The sequence below is a fragment of the Moschus berezovskii genome, chromosome 17 (assembly GCF_049115385.1).
Source record: "Moschus berezovskii isolate FMDL1 chromosome 17, NW_MosBer_1.0, whole genome shotgun sequence".
NCBI classification, from domain to species: domain Eukaryota; kingdom Metazoa; phylum Chordata; class Mammalia; order Artiodactyla; family Moschidae; genus Moschus; species Moschus berezovskii.
Genome location: NC_142476.1, coordinates 23067994 through 23080272, shown reverse-complemented (window position 1 = coordinate 23080272; position 12279 = coordinate 23067994). Strand labels below are relative to the sequence as shown.

Genomic DNA, 12279 nt, shown 5'->3' with positions numbered 1-12279 from the left:
ACAAATGTAAACCTCAAGATGAAACGGGCAAAGGGGGTAGGGGGTGGGGTGATGAAGAAAAGCCCAGGATGTCAAGGTTCCTGCCAAAAGGATATGCAGGACTAGCTCCTTCCGAAAATGCTCTTTCTATCTTAACCAAGTGGAGGACACTTTCCATGCCCGAATCACTCAACCCCATAAAGTGCCCAAAGAAACTCTTTTGTGACTCGCGCACATCACGCACTGCAGGCCGGGTTCACACTTTCCCTTTATCAGAATCCCCCATCTTCGGCAAGAAACCCGAGTCCCCGCCGAAAGTGCCACCGCGGAGCCTGTGAATGAAAACTCTGCCTGCTCCTCCAGACCAAGCTCGAGAACAGGACTCAAAGTCATTTATTTTTGAGTCCTCATCCCATACAAAGCGCAAGCCAGGTCCACAGGCGCAGTCCAATAAGCGCGAAGATAAACCGAAGGCAAGAGAGAAAAGCTCTCGCAACGAATAGGCACACCAAACCGTTGCCCAGATCAAAACCCTCGAATCCAATTCTCCTCCAAGCGACAAAAGACGGATGTCCACATTTCAAACAGGAGGTGCAGAAAGGCTGCCAGTGAAATACCTGCTAAGCTCCAAGTCCCTTATGGTACAGAAGAAGCAGTTTCCCCCAAAGGACGGAGCAAGGTCTCCTGACACTAGTGCAAGCCCACTTTCACCGGGAGCGCAGGGGCGCCGAGACCCCTAAGAACCCGGCCCGGGGCCGATTCTCCAGTCCCTCGGGTGGGAGGCGGCCCGCGGCACCTTCAGGGCCCAGAAGCGCCATCCCACAGGGATGGCCGCCCAGGAGCCCCCAGCTCGAGGCCAGCGGCTCCCTCACGCCCGCCGCCAGAGTTGGGACCCAAGGCGAACACTCACCTTGCTGGCAGGAGAGGGCAAACAACCCTTCTGAAAGGCGAGTCCTTGTCCAGCCTCCGCGAGCCGGGGCACAGAGGCCAATTCAAACTGCCCGCGACCGCCACCCGTTTTCGATTCGACCGCTTCCGGCCTCCGACCGAACTCGGCTCCAAGTCTATTGGTCACTGTCAGAGGGTGTGAGCCAATCGGCTTCCGCGAGGTCGAACGGCTGCCTCTGATTGGCTCTTTCGGATGGATTTAAAAATCAAGCCAAGCCGGCAGAGGGGCCGGGCTGGGGCTACAGGGTTTTGTGTTGTTGTGGGGAGGCGGAGCCCACGTGCTTTAGCTGAGGCTGGGAGGCGTTAGAACCGCTGTTTGCTCCAAAGGCAGGGAATGGGACGGCGGATTAGGAGGGTGTGGTCTATCGGCTACAGCCAGCGGGAGAGGGCTGCCAGGTGAAAACTCTTTAATACTTCACACACGTATCTACTTACTTATTAAATATATAATTTAGGACATATCTACTAAAGTACTATTCTGCCAGACAGTCTTCCTCCTGTGTCATTCTTAACAATTTTTTGAGAAAGTATTCTTGTTTTTATTTAAAAGTTAACTGAGGCACAGAGAAGAGTTTTGAAATTGAATCTAGAAGATGCAGGTGATTCTAAGCATTTGTTATCTGCGATTCCAGGGGAGAAGATTGTACCCAGAAAAGCCGTGGACGTGTGATGTAACCCCCTCTTTTCTTATGAAGCTCCCTAGTAGTGTGTGTACTTATGTACCCTAAACTAAAAATAATGGACTTCCCCCGGTAGCTCAGTGGTAAAGAACCTGCAGGAGATGCGGCTTTCCATCCCTGGGTCAGGAAGATCCCCTGGAGAAGGAAATGGCAACCCACTACAGTATTCTTGCCTGGAGAATCCCATGGACAGAGGAGCCTGGCAGGCTACAGTCCATGGGTTTGCAAAAACAATCCGACAGGACTTAGCTACTAAACAACAGCAACAAACTAAAAATAAGCCTCTAAAAACAGGATCAAAACAATGAATTACTATTTCTCTGGCACTACTGTGCTCCTCAATAGATTCCAGCCTTTCTGTGTACCTTCCATTAGGCTGTTCCTGCAGCCCTTTATCTTTCACTGAAAGTTTACTCATCCTTCAACCCAACTCAAATGCCACTTCTTAAAATTTTTGCTCTTCCCACCCACCCCTTGAAATAATTCCCTAGACCTTTCCTCAGTTCAGTTCAGTCGCGTCCGACTCTCCGCGACCCCATGAATCACAGCACGCCAGGCCTCCCTGTCCATCACCAACTCCCGGAGTTCACTCAAACTCATGTCCACAGAGTCGGTGATGCCATACAGCCATCTCATTCTCAGTCGTCCCCTTCTCCTCCCACCCCCAACCTTTCCCAGCATCAGAGTCTTTTCCAGTGAGTCAACTCGCTGCATGAGGTGGCCAAAGTATTGCAGTTTCAGCTTTAGTATCAGTCCTTCCAATGAACACTCAGGATTGATCTCTTTTAGAAAGGACTGGTTAGATCTCCTTGCAGACCAAGAGACTCTCAAGAGTCTTCTCCAACACCATAGTTCAAAAGCATCAATTCTTCGGTGATCAGCTTTCTTCACAGCCCAACTCTCACATCCATACATGACCACGGGAAAAACCATAGACTTGACTAGACGGACCTTGGTTGGCAAAATAATGTCTCTGCTTTTTAATATACTATCAAGGTTGGTCATAACTTTCCTTCCAAGGAGTAAGCGTCTTTTAATTTCCTGGCTGCAATCAGCATCTGCAGTGATTTTGGAGCCCAAGAAAATAAAGTCTGACACTGTTTGCACTGTTTTTCCATCTATTTCCCATGAAGTGATGGGACCAGATGCTATGATCTTTGTTTTCTGAATGTTGAGCTTCAAGCCAACCTTTTCACTCTCCTCTTTCACTTTCATCAAGAGACTTTTAATGTGAAGTCAAGTGGGCCTTAGAAAGCATCACTAAGAACAAAGCTAGTGGAGGTGATGGAATTTCAGTTGAGCTATTTCAAATCCTGAAAGACCTTTCCTAGAGTTTGGCTTATACTTCACTATAAGGATTTTTGCTGTGTTTTAAAATGGATGGATAGATAAATATAGATATACATATAGATATCTATTTTTGCCTGGCTCCCCCTGCAGACTCAAAAATTATTGTAGGGTAAAATCTTTTTGAACTCATCTTTATATTCCTAGCAACTCCCTAGTAACCTTGCACATGGTAACTTAAAATTATCTTGGCAAATAAAACTGCCAGCTGGAGAAAGGCCTTGTTCTCCACTCTCCTTGAAGCCCTAAGGAGAGAGGAGGGAGCAGGTAGGTGAGGAGAACTTTTCTCAGACACTGCTCTATGAGTATAGTATCTGACTGTTCCGGGATTTGAACCAAATTCCAACAATAGTTACAGTTGCATTGTTTTGCAGGATAATTATTCAACTATTTATTAGGTGTCAAAGAAAACAGAACAAGAAAGAACAGAACAGAGCAGCCTGGTAGGCTACAGTCCATGGGGTCACAAAGAGTCAGACTCAGATAAGCTCATGAGCGTATGTTATGAAATTAGGATTGATATTTTTACATTTTCCCATCTAGAGATTCAGTTATTCTATCACTATTTGTTGAAAAGATTATCCCTTCTTTTTTGAAAGCGCCTTTGTTGAAAATTAACTGAATATACAAATAAGGATATATTTGTGCCTCTCTTCTGTTTTACTGATCTCTATTGTCTGTATCTGTAACACACTGTTTTGATTATTGCCACCTTATAGTAAGTCATGAAATTAGGTAACATAAATTCTTGATTTACATTCTGATCTTTTAAAATTGTGTCATCTAATCTAGGGCCTTTATCTTTCTAAAAAAAATAGAATAAGAATATAAATTTTTCCAAGAGCCTTCTGAAATTTTTATTGGGATTATGTTCCTAGGTGAGAGATTAGTGGTCAACACACTTGGATTTCACTTGATTTATATCACCAGAAATATTCAAGCATTGGCCCAGCAGAAAGCTGAGAGCCACTACTGTGCAAAATCAAGGGAGGGCCCTGTATGTGGCCATGTCCTCTGCAAACCTAACAATGCTAGAAATGAGTATAGCAGAAAAGGCTAACCCGCTGGCAAGCATCAGGGAGCAATTCATTGCACAGACTCCCTAGCATCCCGGAGCAAGGCCATGTTTTTTCCACAGAGAATGACTCACCGTCTGAAAAAAAGCATCCTGATGTGCTGCTGTCTTTATTAAAGACCAAGCACCTGACCTGAGAACATCAGACGTCTCCATCACTAGCTATGCATTGTCAGACCCGCCAAGTTGGGGGTTCTAGTGGGTACAGCAGCAAACCATTCTATGATGGGGTCCGAGCAGGTCCAAATGGCATAAATAACTTACATAAATAGATAAGTGGCCATCGGTCACCTGTTCTGTTTCACCAAGACTTTGTCTCTGTGGATATCTGAGATCTTACAGTGCGTGCGTGCATGCTTCATCGTGTCTGACTCTTTGCAACCCCATAGACTGCATAGTCCACCCGGCTCCTCTATCCATGGGATTTTTCCAGGCAAGAATATGGAAGAGGGTCACAATTTCCTTCTCCAGGGGAACTCCCCGACCCAGGGATGGAACCCGCGTCCCTTGCATTGCAGGCGGATTATTTTAGGTTCCCCCAGACAAGCCAACAGAGGAGAAAATGCCTGATCCTCATTCACAGATGGCTTGGCTCAACGTGCTGATGGTCACCCAGCTGATCACATCACCATCAGCAGGGCAGCAGGGCTTTCAGGACATCCTTGCACACTAGCCATGATGCTCCTGCAGCAGAGATCCTAAGGGGAACACCCCGAGCAGGGAGTCTGCACTAAGGGGAGAAGCTTGCCCCGCCCTGACCACCAGACTCAGGCCAATGCTTCTGCACCTAGGGGGGCTTTGTCCCTGCAGAGGGCAGCTCTGTGGGTCCTGGCGCCTCAGCTCCAGCTCACGGTGTGCTTCCAGAGCAGCAAGGAACCACTGAAAGGTTTTCCCTTTTCCAGTATGCAAGAGATTTTCTTGAAGCAGTATTTTTATCAAGAATGATTTTTTTTTTTTTTTAATAAAGGCTCCATACTTCGAGAACTGTGCTGGGGCGTCCTGAAAATAAACTGCTGTTCCCTACAGCACCACAAGGGGAACACCCCGTGGGCAGAGCTGTGAGCAGGACAGCCTATTGCCTGCGTCACACGGAAGAAAAGGTAGATCCTCTAGGCAAATGATTTGGCTGATTGATCAGGGGCCTGGAAGGAGGAGGAGTAAATTATTAATATTATAAACAGTTTTAGAAAAGGGGGTTATGGGTAGACCTTACAGGAAAGAGAACGAAGTATTCAAGTCTTTGTGTCTTAGATCAGTACTCACTGGAGAGCATCCACCGCAGAGGAGACACAACGAGATGGACAAGGTGTCTGATGGATTGCCCAACGGATGTCCTCAGTCACCCAAGTGCACCATGGTCCCATCATCAGAGCAACCATGGGATCTGGGATGATGGCTGTAAGTGGACCCAACAGCATGGGCTCAATAAAGCTGGTCTAACCACCATTTCTGGTGCATAATCAGACATCATAATCAGGTGCATAACCTGTCATCATAAGACTGACACTGAGCGCTCAGAAACCCAAGTAAAAACAACCAGCTTCTTGATGGCAAGTCAATCGCATTGGATCCCTTCCACTCTGAAGGACTTGATACCTGCTCCCGATATTGACTTATCTTCTCCTTCTGCAGTGCCTCTACCATTTGTACTGTCTGAAGGGCTTACAGAATACCTGATTAACAGTCATAGCATCCTGCATAAGATTGTCTCGGATCAAGGCACTCCTTTTATTGAGAAATGTGTACCTGACTATGGGATTTGCTGGTTCTACTGTATCCTACCTTTTTCCTGGAAGTTGTTGTTCCGTCGTTCAGTCATGTCAGACTCTCTGAAACCCCATGGACTGCAGCACGCCAGGCTTCCCTGTCCTTCACCATCTCTGGAAGCTTGCTCAAACTCATGCCCATTGAATCAGTGATGCCATCCAACCATCCTGTCCTCTGTCATCCCCTTCTCCTCCCGCCTTCAGTCCTTCCCTGCATCAGGGTCTTTTTCAGTGAGTCAGCTGTTTGGATCAGGTGGCCAAAGTATTCCTGGAAGTAGCTGGTCTAATACTGTTTGAGTTGAATTGTGTCTTTCCCCTGCCATAAATTCATCTGTTGAAGTGGTAACTCCCAGTAACTCAGAATGTGACTTTACTTGGAAACAGGGTCATTTCAGATATCATCAGCTTGTAGATGAGGTCATTGGTTGGCCCTTGATCCAGTGGGACTATGTCCTTATTAAAAGGAGACATTCAGACACAGAGACAGAGGCACAGGGGGAACAGCATGTGAAGAATGGAGTTATGCTGCCACGAACCAAGGGACACCGAAGATTGCTGGTAAATGACCAGGAGCTGGGCGAGAAGGATGGAACAGTCTCCCTCACAGCTCTCAGAAGGAACCAATCCTGCCAATGGCAGGATCTCAAACCTCTAGAATACAGAAATCTGAGACAATAAATTTCAGTCATTCTAAACCACCCCATTGATTGTACTTTGTTACAGCAGCTTCAGGAAACTAATACAAATACCAGATTGGAATGGCCTATGAACAGCTCAACTAAGGCAACATCCTATAGACCTGGGAAAATCTCCTCCATAACTCACTATCTGTTTTAACCACCATATCAAGCAGTGTCCCCCGTGGCTAGAATCCAGATGCCAAGAAATGGAACAGGAATTCGCCCTTCTCACTACCACTCCCAGTAACCCATCTGTGCTTCCCATTCTAGTGTGGGCTCTACTAGGTAAAGTGGGGAGTGGATCACACTACTCCTAGCGATACATGAAGGGTTCCACAAAATCAGAAGCTACAACTGATCTCTTTGGTTCCCTTATGTGGATGTAATAGCAGGCAGAGAAAGGAGTTACAATACTGGTGAGGTTACTCAGTCTTGATTATCCTAAGAAGCCAGCACTGGTGCTGTGTTACGGGGGCAGTGGAGAATATGTCTGGAACTCAGGGGAATACTTGGGGCACCCTTACCTGTCTTTGTGTTTGATAATAACAGTGAACAAGCAACTGCCGTCACTATAGCAAAATAAGGGCAAGACAGTGAAAGGCCTGACCTCTCAGATGAAGTTCTGGGATTCCCCTACCCAGGCAAATAAATTAGACCAGCCAATGCTGGCCAAGGATGAGATCATCCAGAAGAAGTGGTAGAGGAGAGAGTTGATGAATATCAGTCATGGCCTTGGGACCAGCAGGCATCGTGACCTCATTCCACTATTTCTCCTGCACAGAGTCCTTTCTAGAAATCGTTACCACCTTGAGGGTACAGTGACAACGTGAACTTAATAAGAGGACAATCAGATCTGCGTAACAGAAGGTGTGGTCTGTAGCTAGCACTTTATGGCATCCCCCTGGCCCAGCTCTGATTTCAGCCACAGTTGTGGTAGAGAATTCCCTGTCGGCTCAGACTTTCTCCACCTCAACAAGCCACATGTCACTCCAGTCGTCTGCTCCGGGGCCTTCTCTGCAGCTGAGGAAGGCTGCTCAGTCAGTACACAGCACAGCTTGGAGATGTGGGGCAGTTACAGTATGTGGAAGCAATCCTCAACGAACGGAGTCAGGGGGCAGATCAACATCACAGGGCTCCATCTTTCCCACAGGCGACTCTGAGAGATGCTGGGGGAATCAAGCACAGGCATCTGCTGTAATGACTGCCATTTGTCCCCCTTCTCCTGGCTCCTCCCCCGCCCCGTCTCAGTCTCCCCGATCCCCGCTTTGCTTCCTCAGTCATCACCCAAGTGAGCTACTTCCAAATGAACTACTAAACCTCCACCTCAGTCTCTGTCTGGGGGAGAACCGAATCAAGAACAGAAGTTGCCGTCCTCTTGTGTTTCATTGTTATTTTCAACAAGTGAAAATTCCATCTTGGTCCCAAATAGTTTCAAGTTTATATTATATAGACAGAACCTCAGCTATCTCAACTGTTAAATTAGAAGTATAATCCTAATGGATTTACCTTGGCTTCCCCGGTGGCTCAGTGGTAAAGAATCCACCAGCCAGTGCAGGAGATATGGGCTTGGTCCCTGGGTCAGGAAGATTCCCTGGAGACATGGCAACCCACTCCAATAATCTTGCCTGAAAAATCCCATGGACAGAGGAGCCTGGCAGGCTACAGTCCATGGGGTAACAAAGAGTCAGATACAATTGAGCAACTAAACAACAACATGGTTTTTAGACCAGAGGTTTCTGATACGTAAGGATCATGCTTTCATGCTTGTTTTGTGCATATATAGACTTTTTTTGACTGTGAAGTCAAAGTCGCTCAGTCGCGTCTTTTTTTTTTTTTTCGACCATGGAACCATGAATTTAACATACTCTTTGAGACAAGAGTTAATTTTCAAAGCTTAATATTAGGGGATTTTTGATCCCTCTAGAAAAGAGAGGCTTGGGGGTAAATATTTACATATTTAACCTATTAGTATGATTTCAATAAAGTTGATCACAAAAAATAAATATTCAACATCTTCTTATGTTTTAAATAAATTGATTGCAATCCGTATGGACTCTCGCACAGGAAAAAGGATCTTAAACTTTTAAAAAGCTTTTCCTAGTTCTACCACTAGGTGATCCCCTATACCGTACCTTCAGTTCAGTTCAGTTCAGTCTCAGTTGCGTCCAACTCTTTGCGACCCCATGAATCATAGCATGCCAGGTCTCCCTTAGAAAGTGTTTAAAAATTGTTGCTGTCATATATCCTGAGTTACTATATCATCCTTCTACTTTCCTCTCTCCCTTCGCTTGGTGGATCTAATGTTTTTATTTACTCTCTTTTTAAAATAACATGTGCTTATTTAAAGTAGAGGAAAAAATAATACCTCATGGTCCTACTGCTTATAAAATCTTTCTTACTAACAAAATAATAAAATGATAATGTGCACATGATAAAAATTCAAAACATTCAAAAAGGTTTAAAAGATGAATTCAGGAAACTGGAATGAACATTGGACAACCACTAGACTAAAATTATTTTGTAGCTGAGGTCAGTGAGATCAAGATATTTCTAAAAATTCACACAAGCGTTACTGACCCTCCCCCCACAAAAAACCCAAAATGCAAATTTAAAAAATAAACAGATAAAACATGATTATTCTGGAATCAGCTACCTTACAGAAACTCAAAACACATCTTATGACTCTAGCAGTAGTAACTTTTATGAATGAAATGAAATAATGTGTCTTTTAAAATTTTAGTAGCATTTTTTTAGGAGGGAAACATCTCACCTAATGCTTATCTCTTCCATAGTATTAAAAGCATTGTTCATTATATATTCCTTAGCTATAAACCTAATCCTCAAAGAAAGAAAGTGGCTGGTATAGGGCCAAATTCCCCAACAGGCAATGATGTAGCCAAAAATAAATCTCTCAACTTGCAAGACAAGTTTGCTTAAGGAGAGGACAGTATTTTTATCTTGTGACTTAATTTAAGTTCAATTTATGTCTAGCTCATTTTCAATAATAGTTTTGATCCAAGTGTTAGATCAGCCATGGAGTGAAGCACGTGACCCTCCCAACCTCTCTGACCCTGGAGCTCGACACAGTAAAAGGTGAAGGCATTCCCTAAACCAGGAGGAAAACTTTAGTGTTCCTAAGAATACCGTGGAGGGAACTATACTCAATATTTCATAATAATCTATAAAAGAAAAGAATCTGAAAAAAATAGATATATATGGATGAATAACTGACTCACTTTGCTGTATACCAGAAACTAATACAATATTGTAAATCAACTACGCTTTAATAAAAAAAGAGATTAAATAAATAAGCAAATAAATAGAATTTAAAACAACAAGAATATCATGGAAAGCTTCTTATAATGCAAATTTTGATACTATACCTTGTTCAGCTTTAACAGGTTTGGCGTGGAGTACAGAAATCCATTTCATGAAGCTCCCCGTGGTAGTAGTAAAGGTAAATATACTTCCTGATCTACTTCTATTGTCCTGGCATCCCTCTGTTTAACAGGTGTCCCCGAATTGTTGTTATTCTTTTTAAGAAAACATTATTCAAAACAGCTGTATTAAAATAAGCCAGGCTGGGTTTGATAGACCACTTTGTACTTCCATATTCTATGATTGGCCTTCTTTTTATATATTTATGTATTTTTGGCTACTGTTGGGTCTTAGCAGTTGCCATGCCAGCTCTGTAGTTTGCAGCACACAGGCTCTAGTTGCAGCGGGCAGGCATAGTTGCCCTGTGGCATGTGGGAGCTCAGTTCCCTGACCAGGGATGTAACCTGAATTCCCTTCACTGGAAGGTGGATTCTTAACCACTGGACCACCAGGAAAGTCTCCCATGGCCTTCTTTGGTAGCTGGTGAGCTACAGGGTGCAGTAAGCAGAGTCCAGCAATTAATAAGTGGATAAATCTGAACCAGCTGTGATGTGACCTCTGACTTATTCAAAACCAATTTCGACACTGGTGACTAACTCCACCACTTTCAGGATAGCATATAGGATTCAGACTGATAAAGTACAGTTGCCTATGTAGGCAGGCGGTTTGGGACAAGGAACTTCTGGTTCTCAGTGACCGAGAGAAGCATTTGCTGCTGCCCCTGGTGGCCATCTGGTGGATGAATCTTGGTTTCTTAGTCCAGAGGGAGGCCTGTGAGTGAGGAAGTAGACTGCCAGTCTCCTAGTGGGAGAGGTCACATTGAAATGTGAGATATCAGAAATTCCCATGCATGTGAAATAAAGACGGGAAGTGGGGGTGAAACATGCCTGCACAGAGCTTTTACAGAGAAGTGTGAGCAACCCTGCTGAAATGGTTTTGTCTTATACTAGTGTATGTAAGACCACAACGCCTTACAGCTATCCTCCGCTTTTCAAAAATTTGGTTTAAGCCACTTATAGTATCTTCGATAACTGAAACAAATCTGAAGAGGATTTTCGCTTTCACCAAAAAAGGGCGAAAAGCGAAAACAGCATTGCGTGTTTGTTTTGCAGAAGCCCGTATTATAGAGGCAGTACACACTTGGCATCACCAACTTGATGGACATGAGTTTGAGCAAGCTCCGGGAGATGGTGAAGGACAGGGAAGCCTGGCGTGCTGCAGTACATGGGGTTGCAACGAGTCGACACAACTGAGCGACTGAGCACATGCTTGGAGCTGGGAGAGGGGCACCGCCAAGCTCCTTCCCCAGGAGCTACACTCAGCATCTGAGCACCCATCCCCCACAGCTTTGACCTTTGAGCATCCGTGCCTCAGCTGGATTTATTCTGTGCCTCCATTAGCAAGATGTGTCCTAAATAAATTGCTTCATCACTTCACATCATTTCAGCTTCAGTTCAGTTCAGTTCAGTTCAGTCGCTCAGTCGTGTCCGACTCTCCGCGACCCCATGAACCACAGCACGCCAGGCCTCCCTGTCCATCACCAACTCCCAGAGTTCACTCAAACTCATGTCCACAGAGTCGGTGATGCCATCCAGCCATCTCATTCTCTGTCATCCCCGTCTCCTCCCACCCCAATCCTTCCTAGCATCAGACTCTTTTCCAGTGTTGTAAAGCAAGGAAAACCTGCATTTTCTTTATTATTGTAACAATTTTTAAAGATTTTTCAATGAGCTCTCTCAGGAACAATGAGCTCAAGAAACAAAACAAAAACACAGGTTTAGTGAAAATGAAGTACAGAATTTTTAGTTTTCAGTGAGGTTGATAATAACAGAACTGAACTGAAGGTTGATAGTAATTGTATAACATACATAAAACGTTTGCCAACATTTACCATAAACCATGGGGCCTGTAGTAACAAAAACTGGAACATAAATATGCTATAAAGACCCCAGAATTTACTTTAAATCTTAGATATTATTTTAAGGGTTTCTTGGATGAGTATGAACCATGAAAAATAGCTATTAAGGTGCTTGGTTTAATTAATAGGAGAACTCTGGAGACAACTAAATGACTGATTTTTTATGTGTCAACAGTTGTTTCAAATTAAAAATTAATTCCAATAATTGTTCAATTTTTTCCTGATTCATGGAATCTGTTTTAAAAGTTCATTAGATCTTATTGTGAATACTACTGTAAATTTAGTTAATAGTTAAACTTTGAAGATAATTTGTTTTGTGAAGATCATATAGGTAAAATTCTGCCTACAATCTATCTTTTAATAAATTTCTTGCTAAATAAGAAATATAGAGTGCAGAAATGCTTTTTGAAGCTTTTAGAAAATTGCATTTCTTAAAAACAAATTTGGAAACAGGGAGATATTGAAATGTATCCTACAAAAGTGAGGGGAAAAAATGAACAAATTAAAC

At 44.0% G+C, this 12279-nt stretch overlaps 1 protein-coding gene across 1 annotated transcript in view; it reads right to left on the bottom strand.

Moving 5' to 3' along the window:
- Positions 1-1018, bottom strand: part of CENPF (centromere protein F) — a 57779-nt gene extending 56761 nt beyond the window's left edge. Inside the window, exon 1 of the mRNA XM_055419077.2 lies at positions 890-1018. The gene's annotated coding sequence lies outside the window, so the exon portion shown is untranslated. The remainder of the gene's footprint in view (positions 1-889) is intronic.
- Between the last annotated feature and the right edge of the window lie 11261 nt (positions 1019-12279).